This window comes from Odocoileus virginianus, chromosome 1 (assembly GCF_023699985.2).
Source record: "Odocoileus virginianus isolate 20LAN1187 ecotype Illinois chromosome 1, Ovbor_1.2, whole genome shotgun sequence".
In the NCBI taxonomy this organism is placed as follows: Eukaryota; Metazoa; Chordata; class Mammalia; order Artiodactyla; family Cervidae; genus Odocoileus; species Odocoileus virginianus.
Window position 1 is genome coordinate 99,010,669 of NC_069674.1, and position 20,983 is coordinate 99,031,651.

The 20,983-nt window shown below is 42.7% G+C and overlaps 1 protein-coding gene across 7 annotated transcripts in view; it reads right to left on the minus strand.

Annotated features, from left to right (window-relative positions):
* Positions 1–11,642, minus strand: part of DYNC1I1 (dynein cytoplasmic 1 intermediate chain 1) — a 371,384-nt gene extending 359,742 nt beyond the window's left edge. For 2 of the 7 annotated variants that reach the window (XM_070471273.1, XM_070471261.1), the window contains exon 1: positions 11,199–11,410. The gene's annotated coding sequence lies outside the window, so the exon portion shown is untranslated. Of the gene's footprint in view, positions 1–10,375; positions 10,484–11,198; positions 11,415–11,557 lie in introns of those variants that run through there. The other 5 variants (XM_070471274.1, XM_070471272.1, XM_070471269.1 and 2 more) reach the window with 4 other exon arrangements.
* Between the last annotated feature and the right edge of the window lie 9,341 nt (positions 11,643–20,983).

Consider the following 20,983-nt stretch of genomic DNA (forward strand, 5'->3'; position numbering starts at 1 on the left):
AGACGTAAGTCTTCCCATAAGCTAAATCAGTCCAATAAGCAGAGCTTCATGTCCTGACCAAGAGCATGCTAGTTACCAGAAGGACAAATTGTTAGGATTTATACTGGCAATTGGTACGCTTTTGGGATCATTCATAATTGGAATGTTAAGGAAGCAAATGGTTTTTGTTTTTTTTTTTTGTCTACCAGTCTTAGTGACTCAATTATGTCCAACTCTTTGTGACCCCATGGACTGTAACCCGCCAGGCTCCTCTGTCCATGAAACTCTCCAGGCAAGAATACTGGAGTGGATTGCCATTCCCTTCTCCAGGGCATCTTCCTTACCCATGGATCGAACCAGGGTCTTCTGCATTGCAGGCAGATTCTTTACCATTTGAGCCACCAGGGAAGTCATTTAAGTCTATCAGGACCCCAGCAAAAACAGACAGCACGTAAATAACCTTCCTGGTGCTACTCCCTTGTCTGTTGAAACTGCTGTCATAAAAACTGAGGCTCACACTAAAAAGACTGAACCTGAGCATCAGGGGATTGCCCTAGCTGACTTCTATGAAAAGGCAGCAGCAACAGAATCTATAAAGGTTGTGGATCATGTGGATGAAGTCCATTCTGTTCCTGCAAAAAATGATCCCTGTTGCCAGACTTTTGCCATCCTGGTGTCCCTACAACAGGTAACAGCCTGCTTCTTGGGTTTTTTGTTTTTGTTTTTTTTTTTAATGTGGACCATTTTTAAAGTCTTTATTGAATGTGTTACCATATTGCTTCTTTTTCATGTTGTGCTCTTTTGGGCCATGAGGCATGTGGGGTCTTAGCTCCCTGACCAGGAATCGAACAGCCTCCTCCTACTTTGGAAGGTGAGGTCTTAACCACTGGACCACAGGGGAAGTTCCACTGGACCACAGCCTGCTTCTGAGTCAGAAAAATCATGATATCCAAACAATGGCTGTCAATTCAACGAGCATTCAGGGCTACTGGGGAACCCAGGACAGTGCTTGCCTCTTCCTGGCTCCCCAGCAAACTCCATTTTTCAGGTTTTGCATCCCTTCATCCACTGCGGTGTGACTAAAATGACTCAAATCAGGAAATAAATGTTAATGTTAGGTAGTTAGAATAGAAAAAAGGAGTCCAAAATGACAGTGGCTAAAAGACAAAGAAGGGAGAAGACTGCAAAAACAGAACAAAGGAAGGACCAGAGTGAGGACTTCAGGTAAACAAACAGCACTCCTGGCTAGCCCGATTTACACAGGGCAGGCCCAGGAGGAGGAGAAGGGGAAAAAAAACCATATAAAAAGAGGAGCCAAAATTGGTCCAGGGCCTCTCTTCTCTTCAAATCTTTTGGGTTGGTATTCTCTCACACCTCAAGGATGTATTTCCTTTTACTTTCTAAATAAAACTGAACTGTAACATGGAGCTGTAACACTGGCCCATCCAAGAGCTGTAACTCTGGTCCATCCATCACTTCATATTTTTGTTGCGACGAGACAGAACCAAGGAAATTACACACTCCCCCGACAGTAGGAGGCCTTCTATAACATTGCAAAACCAGTTTACCACCAATGTCTGACCTGCCAGCTCCCCAAACCTGGAAAAAGATGTTTGTTCCCAGAGACCTCAAGCCTTCTCCCTCTGAACCCTCTGAATACCTGCGGCTGGACTTCATTCAACCGCCACTAAGTGGGGGTTATCAGTATGTTCTTATCATATGTGTGTTTTCTGGATGGGCTGAGACTTCTGCTGCAAGGTCGATGCCTTCACTACAGGGAACAGCTTGACTCCATGTTGGATCTGTTTCTTTAACCTTGGCTTCCCACTGCTTTTGTTCACTACAGGACTGTGTCCATATATAATCACCTGCCTGGGGGAACCCTGCCCCTCTGCCTAAATGTTAAACCAAGGAGCCTTTGTTCAGGACTCTGTCCGCTTATAGGTGACTGCAGGAAGGAAGAAACTAACCCATTGCCTCTCCTGGCATGCCATTCCAGGAGATTCTGCAAGATTAATGGCCTTTTCATTTTGCTTTCTCACCACCTGCCCACCTCCATCTCTGTTCTATAAAAGAACCTGGCATCCAGACCTGGAGAAGATGATTATTTTGAGATATGAGTCTGCCATCTTCTTGGTCAGTTGTCTTTCCAAATAAAGTCATATTCCTTACCTCAATGCCTCGTCTCAGATTATATAGGCCTGTTGTGCAGCTCCCCTTATTGCCAAACTTTGCCATCCTGGCATCCTTACAACAGACAACAGTCTGTTTCTGAGTCAGAGAAATCATGATGGGCAAACAATAGCTGTCAATTCAATGAACAGTCAGGGCCCTCAGGAACCCAGGGTGCTGGGTTCCCCACCGTCTGCCCATCATGATTTCTGACTCAGAAGCAGGCTGCTATCTATTGTAAGGACGGCAAAAGACTGGCAACAAGACTGCAGGTGACTGATGGGAACTATATTCCCACTTGAGGTGAACCTTCCACAATCATCACTGACTGAGGCAACCACTCCACTGGGCAAATCACATAAAGCTTTAACAAAACCTTGTAAACTTGAAATTGTCACTGTCCCCGTCACCCTCAATCATCAGGCAAGATGGCTGAGATCACTAATGGATCCTCAAGGTTAAAATCTCCAAACCTGCTCAAATTATGAGCCCCCCTTGGCCTGAGGTAATGCCTCTGCTTCTGCTGACTATTCACAGGACTTCCTCTCCTATACCTGCTTTATAACCTGACTTTTCTATCTACTTTAAAATCTTCAACTTGGTGGCCTTCAAATTTTAATAATTCATATTTCTTGATGTTAAGAAACAAGGGGCTCTCAAGAGAAAGGAGTACAATTTCCCCCTTTAAAGTTCATGGCAAAAGAATGGGATTTCATCCTTGCTTGATATGCCAATTATTTTCGACAGTATTTGAAAAATATTAAAAAGCCTAAAAGACAAAGCAAGGAAATCTGTATTGAAAACCCCAAACCTGGCCTTTACAATGTTTCTGGGTGGTCCATATTTACATTGGGAGATTTGGTTTGGCATTTTAACTAAGGTAAATAGATTCTCACTCTCCTCTGAGCCTGAAAACATTCAAAGAGAGAGGATCCTCTTTCAGAGTCCGTGGTAACCTACACCTTCTGAAAGTGAACAAAGTCACACTTTTTAGGGAAACAAGCAGAGAAGTTTTCTGTTATTCTTTCTCTCACAAAATACACACCAATTCCCACAATGCTTTGTGATTCTGATACTAATGGGGTGGATGGTGAAACAGGAGACTCATTTCATTTTTAAAAGGGGACACTGTCAAAACACACATTCCCCACAGGGCCTTCTACCCTTTCAGCCGCTCAAACCCACCGCCTACTAACACCAACTCCTAAAATCCCACAAGCTGAATCCAAAACAGAATACTATGATCATCCCCTCCACGTGGGCCCACTGTAGTATTCAAACACTTGGCCAACTTTTAAAGGCTTCCATATGTGCCTTACAGGATCTAAACTACTTTCAAAAGGAGAGGACTTCATTCCATTTCAATTACTAAAATCTTCAGCTTGTCAAACAAAGAAACAGGTACTATTTCAAGTTGGAGTGGAAAAATCTGTACCCAATGAGAGAAACTGATGTCAGCAAAGGATATAAAAGAGTGTGTCATCATTTATTCATTAGCACTATTTAAAATACATGTGTTACTCTTGGCTTCACTCTACATGTTAATATAAAATAGAAATCTGACAAATGAATAAAAATTTCTCCTTTCTCACCAGAAAGGAGCCAAAGGACTGCCCTGCTCAGAGGAGAATGTCAGATCAAAGCCAGATCAAAAGGATTAGACCAGGGGACTCAGAAAGGAAAACACAAGACTCAAGCCATCGTACCTGTCACTTCTAGAATGACAGGCTGTCTTCCTCAAGGCTGCCATTCCCCCAGCAGAAAAGTTTAATGTGATATTGGCTCAGGAAGGTAAAGCTTCCAGAATTTGAGGCATTACCAAGACCCATGTTCTCACTGGGCCCAGCTGTGCAATAGAGACTACATTTTAGGAAGTGAATGTTTTACTAAACACATTACAAATAATCCAAGGGGAAAGAATTAAATCTTATAATAAAAGGAAAATTAAGTGGGATTTATTCTGGCTAATATTTCAGGTCAATAAAGCTTGCTGAGAGCCACTGTGTGTAAAACCCTCTGCTGAAATATACAAAGGATGCCTCAGGGAGCCTAGCGTCTAGAAATGGAAGGAGGCAGATACATAGCATGTTTCATTTTTAAAAAGCATACCTTTGGTTCAAAGCAGAGCAAGATCACACAAGTCCCTGAGAAGAGAAGGCTAGAGAGTGATATCATGGCTATTGAATAACAAAAAGCATCCTCCACACATTGAGAATGTGCCACATATTGTACCCAGTACTTTCATTACCCGCACGCCTTACAATAATTTTGCAAGCCAGGTATTGATATTCCCATTTCACAGATGGAGAAACTGAGGCTCTCAGAGGCAGTCAATGGAGTAGCATGCTTCTTGTTTTCTTTCCCTTATGCTGCCTCTTAGATGTTATGCTCTTCTTCTCTTGTAGAAGGCTAAAGAAATGCACTTAACTTAGGGTAGGGAAGATTTCGGCAGAAAACCAGAGCATCTAAACTAGGGCTTCTCAGGCTTGGCTGTTCTGTGCATTCTAAGCTGGCCAGGAGCCAGCCTGAACTCTTCCCACCACAGAGGCCAGCAGCCACCCTCTCTCCCCAAAGGTGAAAACCAAATTGCCCAAATGTCCCCTGGGAAGGACAGTCAGTCTTGGCTGAGAACCACTGATCTAAAACACACACTGGAGGGACGTCCCTGGTGGTGCGGGGTTAAGATGTCACCTTCCAATGCAGGGGGTGCAGGCTCCATTCATGGTTGGGGAGCTAAAACCCCACCTGCTTCGTGGCCAAAAAACACATCACACAGAAACCATACGGTAACAAATTCCATAAAGACTTTAAAAATGGCCCACATCAAAAAAAAAGTATAAAAAATAAAATATAAACCCAGGGGAAAGGGCAGATCTCTTCCTATAAATCACTCAATAAAGGAAAGACGGCTATTCAGTCAGCAGCCTAAGGGCGAGACGGGAACAGCGGCTCTGTAGTTCCTTCCAGCCACAGAGACAGACGGAGCCTATGGACCCGGATCCCAGCATCGGCCCCAGAGTGACCTGTGACACACAGCACCTATGCTCAATAAACATGTGCTCTTCAAACTGGCATCGTGTGCCCTGGCATCCACGAGGCTTTCTACAGAGCGTGCAGGAAGAGAGAGAGCTAATAACATTGTTATTTCCAGACCTCGACTTTCTGTCTGCAGGCTTTCCAAACACTGACCAGCCAGAGAGCACACCTGCGGCTGAAGAGTCCCTCAAGGTCTCTCCCACCTCCATTACCAGGGGTAAAAAAGGAAACCCAAATCTCACTGTGATGCTTGACCACAAGGTATAAAAATACGCTTCTGTAGAAGAGCTTCTTCCGGTACTTTTTAAAGGAGGTTGGAATAGCATTTAGATTTTACTTTGGATTCAAAGAATGATGTCATCGTTTTAATTTGTAAAGGTCAAGGTTTACAATATTCTGGAAATTACATTCACAGAGATGCTTTACAATAAAAATGTTAGATGCCAACCTAAAATGTGTGGAGGTGGGGGAGCAGTAAAATATTTTTAAAAACCTTTACAGAGGTTATAGGAGAGAAAAAAGGCTGAAGCATAATGAAGCGCACTAGTGTCTGTTCCCCAGGCAACCTGTTGATCAAAGGCAGTCATCCTCTACAGAGTCTGCGGCTCATTTCTATTATAAAGAATGCCACTGGGGGACTTCCCTGGTGGTCCAGGGGCTACGGTTTCACTCTCCCGATGCAGGGGACCCAGGTCATTCCCTGGTCCCACCTGCCACAGCCAAGACTTGGTACAGCCAAATAAGGTAAAAATAAATAAATAAAAAGAACGCCCTTGACTCTAACATAAATTTCTGCTTTCACATGTTTACTACACTAATGGCATTAACTGGTCTGTACCCCAAAATGAAATGATGGGGAAGGATTGCAGGATTGATATGAACTGAAAATTAAAGGGCATGTAGGTCATCTGGTGAGCAGAGGTCTTCCCAGGATTAAGTACCCAGTTAGGGTTCCAGATCACCACGAAGCTGCTAGATCATGTAAGCCCCAGAATGCGGCACTGCTTCAAACTCGGCTTCAAACTCAACTTTGAAGTCAGTTCATTTTTGCAATAAATAAAGTCTTGCAGGTGGGCTTCCCAGCTGCCAATGCAGGAGATGCTCAGGAGACATGGGTTCCATTGTGGGTTCTGAAAGAGTCCCTGGAGGAGGCCATGGCCACCCAGTCCAGTGTTCTTGCTTGGAGAATCCTATGGACAGGAGCCTGGTGGGCTACAGCCCATGGGGTTGCAAAGTCAGACACGACTTGAGTGATGGACACACATGCAAAGTTTTGCAGCTACCCGGGAAAAACCAACTAATCAACTCTCTGGGCTGTCTCTGCCAGAGACTTATTCATCTGGTGCTCAGCAAGATACCTGGACACCATATTGGGAATCATATGTGTGGGGCATGAGCACAACTCAAGGAAATGCACTTATCCTCTGCCGTGCTGAAAGCAAGTGAAAGTGAACGTGAAGTCGCTCAGTCGTGTCCAACTCTTTGCGACCCCATGGACTGCAGTCTACCAGGCTCCTCCGTCCACGGGATTTTCCAGGCAAGAGTACTGGAGTGGGTTGCCATTGCCTTCTCCAGGGTATCCTCCCGACCCAGGGATCGAACCCGGGTCTCCCTCATTGTAGACAGACGCTTTACCATCTAAGCCACTGAGAAACATCTAATTCTCTTGTTCCCCTCTAATAACACATTCAGGCTTTTCCTATCAGCATGTGAGTGTTCTTGAGGAACTCTGTCCTGCCACAGTAAACAGCTACATTAAACAGTACTTTCTTCGTATCCCACATAGAGAAACAATGAACTACGTTGGGAAGAGGATGAACCAGCTTTGGAATCTGACCGACCTATATCTGAAATCCAGTCTTTCTACTAACTGGCCTGCTGTGGCCTTGATTGAGTGGCTTAATGTTTCCAGTCACCCAATTCCTTGTTTGTCAAGTGAAGACAGCAATGCCAGCCTTACAGGAATGTTGGGAAGATTCGACGAACTGTGAGTGTGCAGGGTACTGCTGAGTGAGTGGCAAGCAGCGTGTGGGCTGCGAGAGGCCCTGGAGACCTCAGCCGGCTGCAGCGTGCATCCGTGCATGTTGCCCCTGCCCCCGGCACTCTCGCATGCCTCTGTAGTGAAATGCCAACAATGTCCTGAGAGCCAAGAACGTTGCTGGCTCTAACAGGATAGTTTGCCTTGTTTCCAACACATTTCAGCAGAACGGCCTCCAGTCCTCCCCCTTCCTAAACAGTGCACTAGAACCAGCAATTCTTAATCTCGTTAGTCACAAATACCCGCTTTTCCCTGGAATACTGCATTTAGCACAAATGCATACAATTTTGCATCAATTATATTGGGTTCAATGACCACCTGGAAACTTTCATATGCCTGCCCTCCATGGTGACAGCTTCAGAAGCCTCCTCTAAACAAAGACTTGGAGATGCTTTATAAACACGCGGCACCCGGGCAGCGGTGCCTGTGTTACAATGCAAACTTCACTCTGACAGTCTGGTGCCAGCATTCCTGCAGAGAAAAAGCAAAGGAAATAAGTCTGGGGATGAACTGACTGGGAATGAAGAGCTCCCAGTCAAAAAGGACTCTTTCTTTTTTTAACATGGACCCAGGCAATGGTTTATAAATTTCAAAGAAATGACAGTAGGACTTATTTTAGTTAATTCTCAAAAGAAGTGAGCTCTTTGTCCCAACAAAGTTCCCAAAAGAACCTATTTTCTCACACTTTCTAGGGTATGTAGAAGACACAAACATTGCTTGGAAAAGGGATCTCTGATCAAGGAAACAACTATTTACATGGTATTTGAGACCCACAAAGTATTACGAGGAATTAGCTAGTTTCATTAAGGAGACAGAAACAAAGGCAATATTTGATGTCAAAAGAGCTATGGTCCTATGTTGGATTTGCTGTATCATCTGCCTGGCAAAAAAGCATACCGATCACTTGGTAAAAAAAAAAAAAAAAAATAGGGCTACACTTAAGGAGTAAAAGAAATAGCAATGGCTCACAGGGAAAATGGGCAACAAACCCAAAAGAACAGACAAGCTCAACTTTTTTATTTCTCACAGAGGACGCTAGCTAAAATGGATGAGTTCTGCTTTTAGAGTCAAACAGAAGTGATTTGAATCCTACCTCTGCAGTGTATCAACTCACTTAACTCAGTTTTATCATTTGTAAAACACAGATAATAATGTCGACTTCATAACATTAACATAGGGATTAAAATGAGATAATAGAAGAGCTGGAATTCAATATATAAAAATTAGCCAGTATAAACTGTCCTATAGAAGACTCAAGTCAGATTGCCTAGGTTCAAATCCTGGCTCTATAACTTCTCAGCTGAGCAATTTTCAGTAAGTTACTTGACATCCTTGTGTCTTAGTTTCCTTGGCTGTCAAATAGAATTACAAATAATATCTACTTCAGCAGATTTTTGTGAGGATTAAATATGCTAATACCTGAGAAGTAGTTTAAAATGCAATGCCTGGTCAAGTACTCAATACATTTTTGTAAATATATTGGGAGTGAAATACATTTAGCAAAGTCAGTGCAATACATTTAGGAAATGTATTAAGCACTGCTAAAATGCTCAGTATTATTTGATTTTATTATAAATAAAAGTATTATTAACAACTTCTGTTTTCTTTGATGGGGCAAAGTACATGAAAGAATGAATAAGAATATACTTAAGATGATGAAAAAACACACTTAAGTTTGCAATGCATGCATGTGACCTTTACATTTGATGCTATTAAGTAACAGAAAGAAACAAAGTGATACACTCAATCTGGGAGAGTGAATGGCCCTTTGAGGTAACTGGGTTTTTTGGGTTTTTTTTTTCCTGTGCTCCATGGCATGTGGGATCCTTGTTCCCCAATTGAGATCCAACCGAGGCTCCCTGCATTAAGCACAAAGTCTTAACCGCTGGACTGCCAGTAAAGTCTTCTTATTTTTATTTTTTGAAGTAACTGTTGCTGAAGCCTGTGCACACTTGTCTGTGCTAAGAGATATGGCTGGCTTTAAAAACTCGGCATGGATTTTACCAGACTGTTCTACGTGGCTTTTCTGAGTGTGAACAGAGCAGCACCCAGGCTTTATCTCCAAGAAGTGCTTGACTCAGCACAAGGGAAAGGCTCATTTAATAAATGCAGACTCTGGAAGGAGTGTTGGAAGAAGTAGGAGGGGTGGGGGAGAAAAGTTCATACAGCCCCCTCTTAGACATAAAACGTGAGGACAGAAATGCCTGGTGACTTCCTCTTACCAGCTCAGTTCATTAGAAACAAGGGCCCGGGGACCACTACTGTGAGAAGTCTGCTCCATTTTCCTGGGGGTTACCTTGTCTTCTCTGCCCAAACCCCCAGAGAAGATTATTCTTAATAACACACACCTATAACACCACCAAAGCCTCAGGACATACTTCCAGCAGCAGAGGAGGAAAGGCTGGGTGTGGGAAGAGGCTGAGCCATCCCTCTCCCTCCAGGGAACGGAGGAGCAGAAGCTCAGCAACCTTGAGGTCCAAGAAGCAAGCAGGTGCATCAGTGCCTGATGCCCCAGACAAGGAAGAGATAGAGAAGATGTCCTGGGCCAAGAAGTTGGTCCAGAGCTGATCCGGCTGAAGAAAGCCTGCACATTATTTAAAAATACCAATGATAGTGCTGGAAGATTTTTAAAAGAAATGGCTCTTGGAGCACTGGATCCCCAAACCTCAAGAAAGATTGGGAAATTGGTCCCTATGAAGAGAACAAATGATCACTTGGTGACAGGAGTGTATGATTTTATTTTACTAAGAGACATAGAAGAGCAGAGTTTGGATCCATTTTCTTCCATGCCAAAACTTTTGGTGAAAATTTGGCATTCTAAATAATCAGAGGAATTATGAACCACATTCCCACTGGTATCCTCAGGGTGCAACTTGCAATGAATGCAAATTTCAAATTTACTAATACCGCGCAACGTATTTCTCTATAATTTTTATGATGAAAATGTGTACATAGCAGTCACCCGTATCTGTGTTAATATTAGCCATATGATGTCTTCTGCAGCTACCATATCTTGACGTTAGTAATATTTTCTGCTCATCTGGAATACGTGGAAGCAATTCTGCACAACCCTTAACTACAGCAAGTCTACAGCCCCCTTGAAAGGCATTCCAGGCAAGAAAATGGCTGGCTACTTGTTCTGCCCCTTACCTAGATGTGGGAGAGTCCAGGATAACGAATATATTCCATCTCCTGTATTTGGCTGAGTTCTTTAATTTCCTAAGTAATTTCCTGTCCTGACCCCGGGTTTCTGTTCATCCTCGTCATAAGTCATGAGACTCCAGCACTCTCAGTTCCCATCGGTGCCGCCAGGATCACTGCCCTTGCAATGACGACGCACGGATTTTTAAGGCCAGAGCGCTGCGGGGGAAGGAGCCACGCGGCCGCGAAGGTGTTTACGAAAACATCTCCCCCAGCCACACTTTTTTTTTTTACAGCCGTGAGAGAAACGCACCTTCTTGCGCGACTGTTTCATTAATGCCTTGCTGGAAGTGCATTCGCTTCCTGCCACTTGGCGGGTAGCAACAGCATCTAAGAGCGTTGCAGACAGCTGAACATGTACCCAAAACGGCATCCAGCCCTCCCTCCCTCTGCAGCCTCCCCCTCCCCGTCAGCTGGGGGCCCAGCGGGTGCGGGTTTCACCGGGGCTAGCCGCCAGCTCCCCGGGAGAAGATCCGAGGCGGGGCGCCCCGGGACGCCCCTCCCAGGGCACCAGGTGGGCGACAAGGTGATGGTACCAGGACTCTCTCTCCCCTCTGCGCCGGGCTCGGCCGGGAGCGCGGCGGCACGGGGAGGGTGCGGGGGAGGCTTCGGCCGCTTTCGGGCGCCGCGGAGCACGCAGGAGCCCCGGGAGGGGGCCGACGCCAAGGTCCGGCTGCGGCCGCCGCGCCGCACTGCTGCCTGGCGACTGCGAAGGCCGGGGACCCCGCGGGCGGCGGTCCGGGGAGCGCGACCCCCCACCCCTCCCGTTTACCTGCACGCGGGCGGCGGCGGCCCTGGGTTGGCGAGCGCGGCGGCGGCGGCGGCTGCGCCCGAGCGTTTCCCGAGGGCGACGGGCCGGGCGCGCGCAGGATGTGCTGTCTCACGCTGCGCCGGCCCGCGCCTCGCGCTCCTCGGGGACCCGGCGCTTCCTCCCGCTCCGGAGCTTGACACTGACAGCTCCCCGCGCGCACCCGGGCGGGGCTCGCCCCGCCCCCGGCCCACGCCCGCCGCGCCCCGCGCTCCTCCCCCGGAGGGCCCTCCGCACCCGGGCCCGCGCGGACCTGGCGGCGCCGGCCAGAGGCTCGGAGCGGCCAAGGACCCGGGGACCCCTAGGCCACCGCTAGGACTCACCTACGAGGTGGCAAACGAAGAGCGGCGGTGTTTGGGGCGCTCCTGTCTGCCAGCCAGCAAGGAACAACTTTCACTCCCCGAGAACTACTTTAGGTTATTTAAATAGAAATAGAGAAAGCTCAGATCCATCTGTCACACCCCAAGACTTACAGATTTAGTCTTCGTTTTGCCCAGAAGAGGAAACACATATTCAGCTTGCCTTGGCAACATTGTTTCATAAAGTCCTAGCTTTTAAAACTCTGAGTAACAAAATACCCTGCATATGCTAAGTGAAATAAGTCAGATAAAGACAAATCACTTGTATATGAAATCTTAAAAAATACAAAGAACTACTGAAAAAAAAAGCAGAATCACAGACACAGAAAATAAGTTAGTGGTTACCAGTAGGAGGGGTGGGAGGGGCATTAGAGGGGTAGGAGGTTAAGAGGTACAAACTATTATGTATAAAATAAGCTAAACAACACGGAGAATATAGCAAATACCTTTAAACATTGTGAAATCACTGTGCTTTAGCTCCTCTGAGAGTGCCTAGATAACAGCATCTGATGCACATTTCCTGAGTTGCTTTTACAGAGGCTAAAGACCCCCCAGGTGGAAGATGTTAACTAGTTAACTATTCAAAAGATGGAAAGCAGCGTGAAGCTCCCCAAACCTATTGGAGCCTAAGGACAACCCCTAAAGCTAAGGATAACCCCTGACACGCCCTGTTACCTCACCATTAACCAATCAGAGAATTGTGCACAAGCTCATCACCTTACCCCGGGGCTTGCCTCCCTCACTTTGCCTCTAAAAACACCCTGCTGGACCCCATTGTGGATTTCAGGCTTTTTGAGCATTGGCTGTCCCAGACTCCTTGTATGGTGCCTTGGAATAAACGCTGCCCTTTCCCCATCACAGCCAGGTGTCAGTCGGTTGCCTCTATTGCGAGCAAGCAAGCAAACCCAAGTTCGGTTCAGTAACAAATGTATATCAACTACACGTCAATTAAAAAAAAAAAAGAGCACATGAAAAAGGAAAAAAATGAATAAGTATCTGAGTAACCATTCTTGGACTCCCCGAAGCTGCCATAACAGACCAGTTTTAAGACTCAGACTATTACTCAGCCATTAAAAAGAATTCATTTGAATCAGTTCTAATGAGATGGATGAAACTGGAGCCCATTATACAGAGTGAAGTAAGCCAAAAAGATAAAGATGAATACAGTATACTAACACATATATATGGAATTTAGAAAGATGGTAACGATAACCCTATATGCAAAACAGAAAAAGAGACACAGATGAACAGAACAGACTTTTGGACTCTGTGGGAGAAGGCGAGGGTTGGATGTTTTGAGAGAACAGCATTGAAACAAGTACACTATCAAGGGTGAAACAGATCACCAGCCCAGGTTGGATGCATGAGATGGGTGCTCGGGGCTGGTGAACTGGGAAGACCCAGAGGGATGGGATGGGGAGGGAGGCGGGAGTGGTGATCGGGATGGGGAACACATGTAAATCCATGGCTGATTCATGTCAATGTATGGCAAAAACCACTACAATATTGTAAAGTAATTAGCCTCCAACTAATAAAAATAAATGGAAAAAAAAAAGACTCAAATGGAGTTTGGGATTCTAATTAGTGCAGGTTTGGCCCCATTTTTACATAAGCTTTTGATCATGTTTCTTAGATATCTGTGGGGCTCTTTGTACACATTAGAATGAGAGTGGAGAGCTAGGACTGTATCATTCACAGCAGTATCCCCAAACACTACAATAGTGTTTGATGAATAACAGATGCTCAATAAATATTCATGAATTTACTTAATTGACAAGTACTATAGTATTTGCAAAATAAATATAGATCTTATTGTAAATACAATATCAGACCTATATATAAAGCAGCTATCCTGATTCCAAATTTTGCCTTCCTAGCAAATTACTGCAAGCACAGATATGGCTAAAAAAGAGAGCTAAAATATCTTTAGTATGAAAAAATTGAAGGTATTCCAGAAGGAAAATTCTATGAAACAAACACTTGCTACTGCCATGTATTAGATACTTAATGAATGTCAAACTCTGCATATATTTTCCTTTAAAATTTTTCAATAACACTATGTACCAGATACATTGCCATGCCTGTAGAAAACAAATTTGAGTCTCAGAAGTTAACTACCTTGCCCAAATTCCACAGCTACTGGTTGACCTGACTTTGGAATCCTTGTTCACCTCACATCACAGCTTATATATTCCCACTTGGTGTTACTGTCTTTCCAGTATGAGGATTGTTGAAATGTCCACTACTTGCAAAGCATTGTGTTAGAAGTTTCAGATGGTCCAAAATTGAGGACAATGTAATCCCTTTTCAAAATTAAGGTTAAAATCCAGTTGAAAGTGGAAAAAACAGTTAAGTGTTAGGTGCTCAGTTGTGTCCAACTCTTTGTGACCCCATGGACTGTAGCCCACCAGGCTTCTCTGTTCATGGAATTTTCCAGGCAAGAATACTGGAGTGGGTTGCCATTTCCTACTCCAGGGGAATCTTCCCAACCCAGGGATCAAACCCAGCATCCCCTGGGTCTCCTGCATTGGCAGGCAGATTCCTTACCATTATGCCACCTGGGAAGCCCCACATAAATTGATAATTAAAGTCATATAATAAGGAAATGGCCAAAGTAGTACAATGTGTTAGAACTCAAATAAGAACACAACTGGTATGAGTGAGGGAGACGGTAGGAGGAAATTAGGATTATGAATATGGATAATGTTTGAAATGATAGGTAAAGTGTTTCACAGTATAAACGAAGAACAGAGAACATTTTCAGGCATAAACAAAGCCCCAAAGAAGAGGAAGCACTATGTGTACTTAACAAATATTGAGCCAGCTTTTTGGAGCATAACAGATTTTTAGGGGCGCAGCTTTGGGCCTTAAGGGATGCGGAAGAGCAGACGATGGAGTCCCACCTGTTACAGATATTTGAGCAGGAAACGACACTTGGGAAGAGTCATCTGAGGATATCTAAGTGTAGGGGGCTGGAACATGCAGAGGCTAAAGAAGCCAATCCGCAGTTCATTGTAAGAATCCAGGCCAGGATTGTTGTTGTTTAGTCACAAGGTTGTGTTTAACTTTTTTTGCAACCCCATGGGCTGTAGCCCGCCAGCCTCTTCTGTCCATGAGATTTCCCAGGTAAGAATACTGGACTGGGTTGCCATCTCCTTCTCCAGGAGATCTTGCTGACTCAGGGATCAAACCCATATATCCTGCATTGGCAGGCAGATTCTTTACCGTTCAGCCACCAGGGAAGCCCAGGCCAGGATTAAGAAGGCCTAAATTTGTCAATGGTATTCATCATGAATAACTTGAAATACATTTTTGGCACAAATTAAACCCTCAATAAAGAGCGTTTGTAATTATTTTCATTATCATGTACTCAGGCATAGTACAGATATTGGGTGCGGGACTGGAAATGAATAAGATATAAATGGTCTCTATATTCCAGAGACTCAAAATCTAAAGAAAAGACACTATTGGTTGTAATACCAGGCAGACTAAGAAAAGTAAGACATTTACAGACATTTGTCATGAGAGACTGAGAAGGAGAAAATGCATTCCAGTTGAGAATTCTTGCCAAGTAGAAGGTCTTGTCAAAGAGGTTCTGGGTGTCTTTGTTTAGTTAGATGCACATTTTCACATAAGGTGATATGCACTTGAGAATGAGGTTAGGAAACTGGCAGAGAAAGAGGCAGAAACCTTATGTATATTAATAGATCTTACATTTTTAGAGCACTCTAGGTTTACCAAAAAATGTGCTGGAAGCAGAGTATTTCCTACCTACTCCCTACAAATTATAAACTAACCCATTTTACTTCTTAATCTGGCTATTGCTTCAAAATTTGAAAGAAGGTCTTTAAGAACAGATTAAATGACCATCACAATGGTAAAGAATCTGCCTGCAATGCAGGAGACCTAGGTTTGATACCTGGGTTGGGAAAATCTCCTGGAGAAGGGAATGGAAACCCACTCTAGGATTCTTGCCTGGAGAATTCCATTGACAGAGGAGGCTGGTGGGCTACAGTCCACGGGGTTGCAAAGAGTCAGACATGACTGAGTGACTAACACACACACACACACACACACACACACACACACACACCCCATACTGGGCAAATTGCTAACTTGCTATAGCCACTGGGAGGTGCTTTAGGGCCTCCAGAGAGATAAGAGTGTGGCTAAGCTCCCCTGTCCTAGAATTAGACTGGATGTGGAACTTAAGTCTACCACTTACTGTTTTTGTCTATTTGCACATGTTGTTAATACTAGACTCCTCTAAGACCCAAATTTCCTAGAAGCCTAAAAGGGGGAATAATACTACTTGTCATTCTACGATATTTCAATGAGTTAATCCATGTGAAGCAATTGATACAGTCCCTAACATGTGATTTTTGTTGTTTAGTTGCTGAGTCATGTCCAACTCTTGTGATCCATAGACTATAGCCTGCCAGGCTCTTCTGTTCATGGGATTTCCCATGCAAGAATACTGGAGTGGGTTGCCATTTTCTTCTCCAGGAAAAACGTTCAATAAACCTTAGCTATAGTTTGCTATAATTAATCCAGCCTTCATGAAAAATACCAAAGGTAAAGCTTTGTACTCTCTAAATTCAATATTCAATCTTGACATTACCAGACTCGAGGGACCCCTCAGACCCTGGGGTCATGAGTAGCCTTCAAGACATATGCCTTTGCGTTTGTGCACCTGTCATCCATGAGTGCTGAATATAGGCAGGGCCCCACTTGACACAAGTTCCAACAGAACTTTAGTACTCCATATGCCCTCTTGTCTGCCAGGAAACCGCCTCTGGAAATTATTCCTCAGTTAATTGTATTTTCATTGCAAGAAATAAACTGAATATTCACCTCAGTGGTCCAAAGGCTCTAAAACCACAGAAAAGAAAGGTGAGCCATCAGAATCAGCTACTAAAAATGAAAAATGACCCCTTCTTAAAAAATGCTTGAAAATGTTTAGGATGACATGTTCTCTACATCATGCTCAGAATAAAAATCTGTGAGGAAACTAATTTAAAGCAGTGCCCAATGTTATACACAGTTCTGTATGGGATATATATCAGGTAGGATATGTTTTAGGTATTTTTAGGTAGGATGTGTTTTAGGTATTTTCTATAGAAAATCATATTTTTCTATGATTGATGTTGGTCTGTTTGTGCCAAATCAAAATAACAATAGATGTCCCCAAACAGGTGCATTATTAGTGTTTGAAGGCTTATTAGAAATTAAAGAGTGACTTATGAGGAAGTCAAGGATTCCAACATCTACTTTTTTTCCTTCTGGACACTTTTCATTAAGGGACATCACCGATGTTTTTATATAGTAAGTGCAAAGACTCTGCAATAAATAAATACAAACATAAAATTTGCCTTCAATTTTGGACAAATGAATTCAAAGGTGTCTGCTGTATAGCTTCAGATTTTTCTAAATGCTTTGTGAATAACTTCCAAGTACAACACCAATTATACTCTATACTATATGATTACCTATATTTGTGATATAATTGTGTTATAATCACCCATAATCACCCCCTTCACCTTTGCCACCATGTGTCTTTGCCCCCCGCCAACTCCCCACCCTTCGTCCTTTCATTTCCTTCCATCAGCTTTTCTTTTGAAGATGATGCTAAGCCAAAATGCATACAATATGTTTTTCGTGATCAATAATAAAATGCAAATGTGAAAATATCTATACAGCAAAAATAGAAGTCTTTGGATCTCAAAAGAATCATTTTAAGTACTTAAATGTATAGGGGAAAACACAGGGATTATAAAACAGAAATTATTTCTGTCACTTTAAATTCACATTCCATCAGTGTCCAAATATAAATCTTCATTTTTTCCAGCCGTGAAATCAGTATTTATATTCTTCTTTGTGTTTTGCCTTGTTACATGTTATTTCAAACTTCTATTTCTAGGAATCAAATAGACCTACCTTGCCAAAAGAAGTTAAACCACTTTTTTTGGTAAATTATTTCTCTAGATTATTTCCTAGAAATGTGTCTTCATAGTTCTTGTAATTGCTCCTAGCAAAGATCGATCCTATTAGATCTCCCAACACTCTAAAAGTGTCATCTGCAATTTTAAAAAAATAAACAAGTACACATGCATAATAATTACAATGTATCAATATACATTGATACTGTATATGTGCCTTTAACCAGCAAGTCTGAGCATTTTTTATGATGTTTCATTATTTGTTCTCTCATGTGCCAACTCCGAATGTCATTTGACTATTTGAGAAGTGAAATCTAAATATTTTATGTATTTCAGAATACAAATTTTGTATATCACATTTCCCACTCTTCCTTCATATATTTACTTCATTACAGCATTATACTTTAAGGAGAATTATAAAGCATAACTTATAAAATGAAATTTCATAGTATTAAAGGCATGTATAACTCACAAAATGTTACATTGAAGTCAAGAACGCAGGCTCTGGAATCAGGCACACCTGGGTTAAAACTAGTGCAAATGATTCACTAGCTGTGTGATTCTGTGCAAATGGCTTAAACTCTTTAAGCCTCAACATCTTCACCTGTAAAATGGGCATAATAGTGCCCATCTCTTAAAATTTTAATAAGAATTGAATGAGATAATGCTAGATAATGAGAGAATTTAGTAATCACCACCAAGTAAACACTAAATTAACATTAGACGTTGTTATTATTATGTGGGTGAGCATAGAAAAAAGATTGAAAGTTTTCACAAAAATGTTAACAATGGCTATTCTGGGTGATAAGGTTATGGAATTTTTTCCCTTGGAGTTTATGCTTACTTTCTAAACACTCTATGATGAATATGCTTTATGTGTTCCACCAAGCCTGTTAGATATCAAGGATAGGCTAGTAACAGCATTAAATCACTTAAAAGCAATAAAGGTTTATGTTAGCCTTCTTCTTTTTGAAATTCCCTAAAGATGCTCTAAGTCTTATCACTTGGCAGAGTTTGCAAGATGTGTGTGTGTGTGCTCAGTCATGTCCAACTCCCTGCAAACCTATGGACTGCAGCCCGCCAGGCTCCTCTGTCCATGGGATTTTCCAGGCAAGAATACCGCAGTGGGTTGCCATCTGCTTCTCCAGGCGATCTTCCCGACCCAGGGGCCAAACTCACATCTCCTGCATTGGCAGGTGGATTCTTTACCACTTGAGGCAGTGGTTACCATAGACAGTTTAGTCGTTAGAAACAATAAGCTGTGGATACACAAAAGTGCTGCACCATTTTGCTAGAAATGGAGTCAAGCTAAGGATGGAGCGAGGATGAATGAAAATGACTGAGCCCTCTTACTTCCTGTATAAATAGTGTCGTGTATTTCTCTTTCTGCACACACTTCTAGCACTTGCCACTCGGGGGTTATTTGTGATGCTCTGGCTCCATTGAGATGCAATGAGCCATAAAGGAATCCTTCCCAAGGGGCTTTATAATGATATGCTCCCATCTTCCCTGGAACTGAAAGTATGCACTGCCTTTGTCTGTCCTCCAGGGAGATGTCCCGTATGGTGGGGAATGACAAGACAGAGCCCCGTGGCCAGCGGTGCCCTTGTGACCTTCACGTCCATACTCTCCTACATTTAAGGATTCAGATTAAATTCTTTGCAGAGGGCATGCTGCAGGAGGTCATCGAGAGGACATGACTGCCTGTTGACAAGAGAGCCGAGCCAGGCAATCTGGCAATGGTAGGTTCCTCCCTCCTCCCTTGTCCTTGGAACGTATCTTCTGTTCGCTGCTCCCACGGCCTTGAGAGAGCAATGTATTGGTGCGGCCACTGGACTGAATACGTGGCTGAACCCGGTTAAGGGCTCTATACCAACTTTAAGGATTCTGCCTGGTCGATGTGGAGGTCTGCTCTGTCTTACAATCGCCAAGACAAGCTCTGTGTAAGTTCCCTTACTTATTAAAGCTACCACCTGCCAGCCTGGAGTGGCCTATTTCTTTGATCTCTCCTTGCCCTCTATGGTAGAGGATCAGTTTGGAAATAGAGGCTAATATAATTTACATTATTGGCCAGATGATTTCTAGCCTAACGGAAAAATTTAACTTTAATTAGTGTATGGGAAGATAGCGAGAGAAAGAGATCATCTCCCAATTAATACGTTTTTAATGTGAAAAACAGTTAACACATTTGAAAACCTTTATGTTCTGCTATAAGAACAAGACCTTAACATTCACTCGAAGCATTTCTGTTTTGGAAGATTTCCAAACTGATATTTTAAAGTGAACTCTTTATTATTCAAATACACATGCATGTGTGTTCAAATTTTGAATAGCCTGAAGTTGATAAAGGATGATTCATAAATATTTTTAAAAATTAGCTGTATATCCATTTGGCATTAGATCTTGGGGTCATTTTTTTGGCTTTACTTTTCTTACTTTGCATGAAGCTATTTAACAACTGCAGTGAATACATTTTTTTTCAGAATATTATAAAAATTCAACTTCAACTTATAATCTTTTGAAAGTGAAATTATATTTAATAGTCTCTTTTCAAAATATTTTTTCTTATGATGGATTCTTACCATATGAACTAAAAATGATAAAGATAAAATATCATAAGCTGCCTAAAACTATAGTATGTCTTTTGGTACTTTGAATTTCTTAATATTACATCATCATTTTTAAATCAAACTTTCCCCCTCACTAAAGGCTCAGGTTGATGGAGATAAATTGCTGAACTGTTCAAATAGTTTCATAACATTCTAACTTGTCAATAGGAATAATGGCATATAAGAGCATGTTAAGTGGGGTGATTAGCCATTATAAGAGCCTGAAAATCTTTGTTTTTCTTTATAGTCAAAGAATTACAATTATAAATAAATATGTGCATTTTAAGAAAAATATTTTGAAACATTTCAGGTCAATAAATTAATAAGCATCCAAGTTATGTTCAACAAAGTCAACAAGTAAGAATATATTTCATGTTTCATCTCTATGGTGGAGTGGGAAAAAGAGAGACAGAAAGATTTCCCAAAAAGTTGGAAATTTGGCAGAGGTTTCAAAGAATCATAAGTAAAGAAAACAAAAGAAAAAATAGAGACAGAGAGTCAATAACTCAGACTAGCCCTTGTGTAAGGTAAAGAACACTGTCACTTATTATTTCAAACACTTTTGTACGTTGGATCGGTGCTAATTGGCTTATTTATTAAAAAATTTTCCCATATCCTTTGGGCTTCTGTAGTAGTGCAGATGGTAAAGCATCTGCCTGCAATGCAGGAGACCTGCGTTCGATCCCTGGGTTGGGAAGACCCCCTGGAGAAGGAAATGGCAAGTCACTCCAGTATTTTTGCCTGGAGAATTCCATGGACAGAGGAGCCTGGTGGGCTACAGTCCATGAGGTTGCAAAGAGTCGAATGTAATTGAGTGACTAACATTTTCACTTTCTATCTTT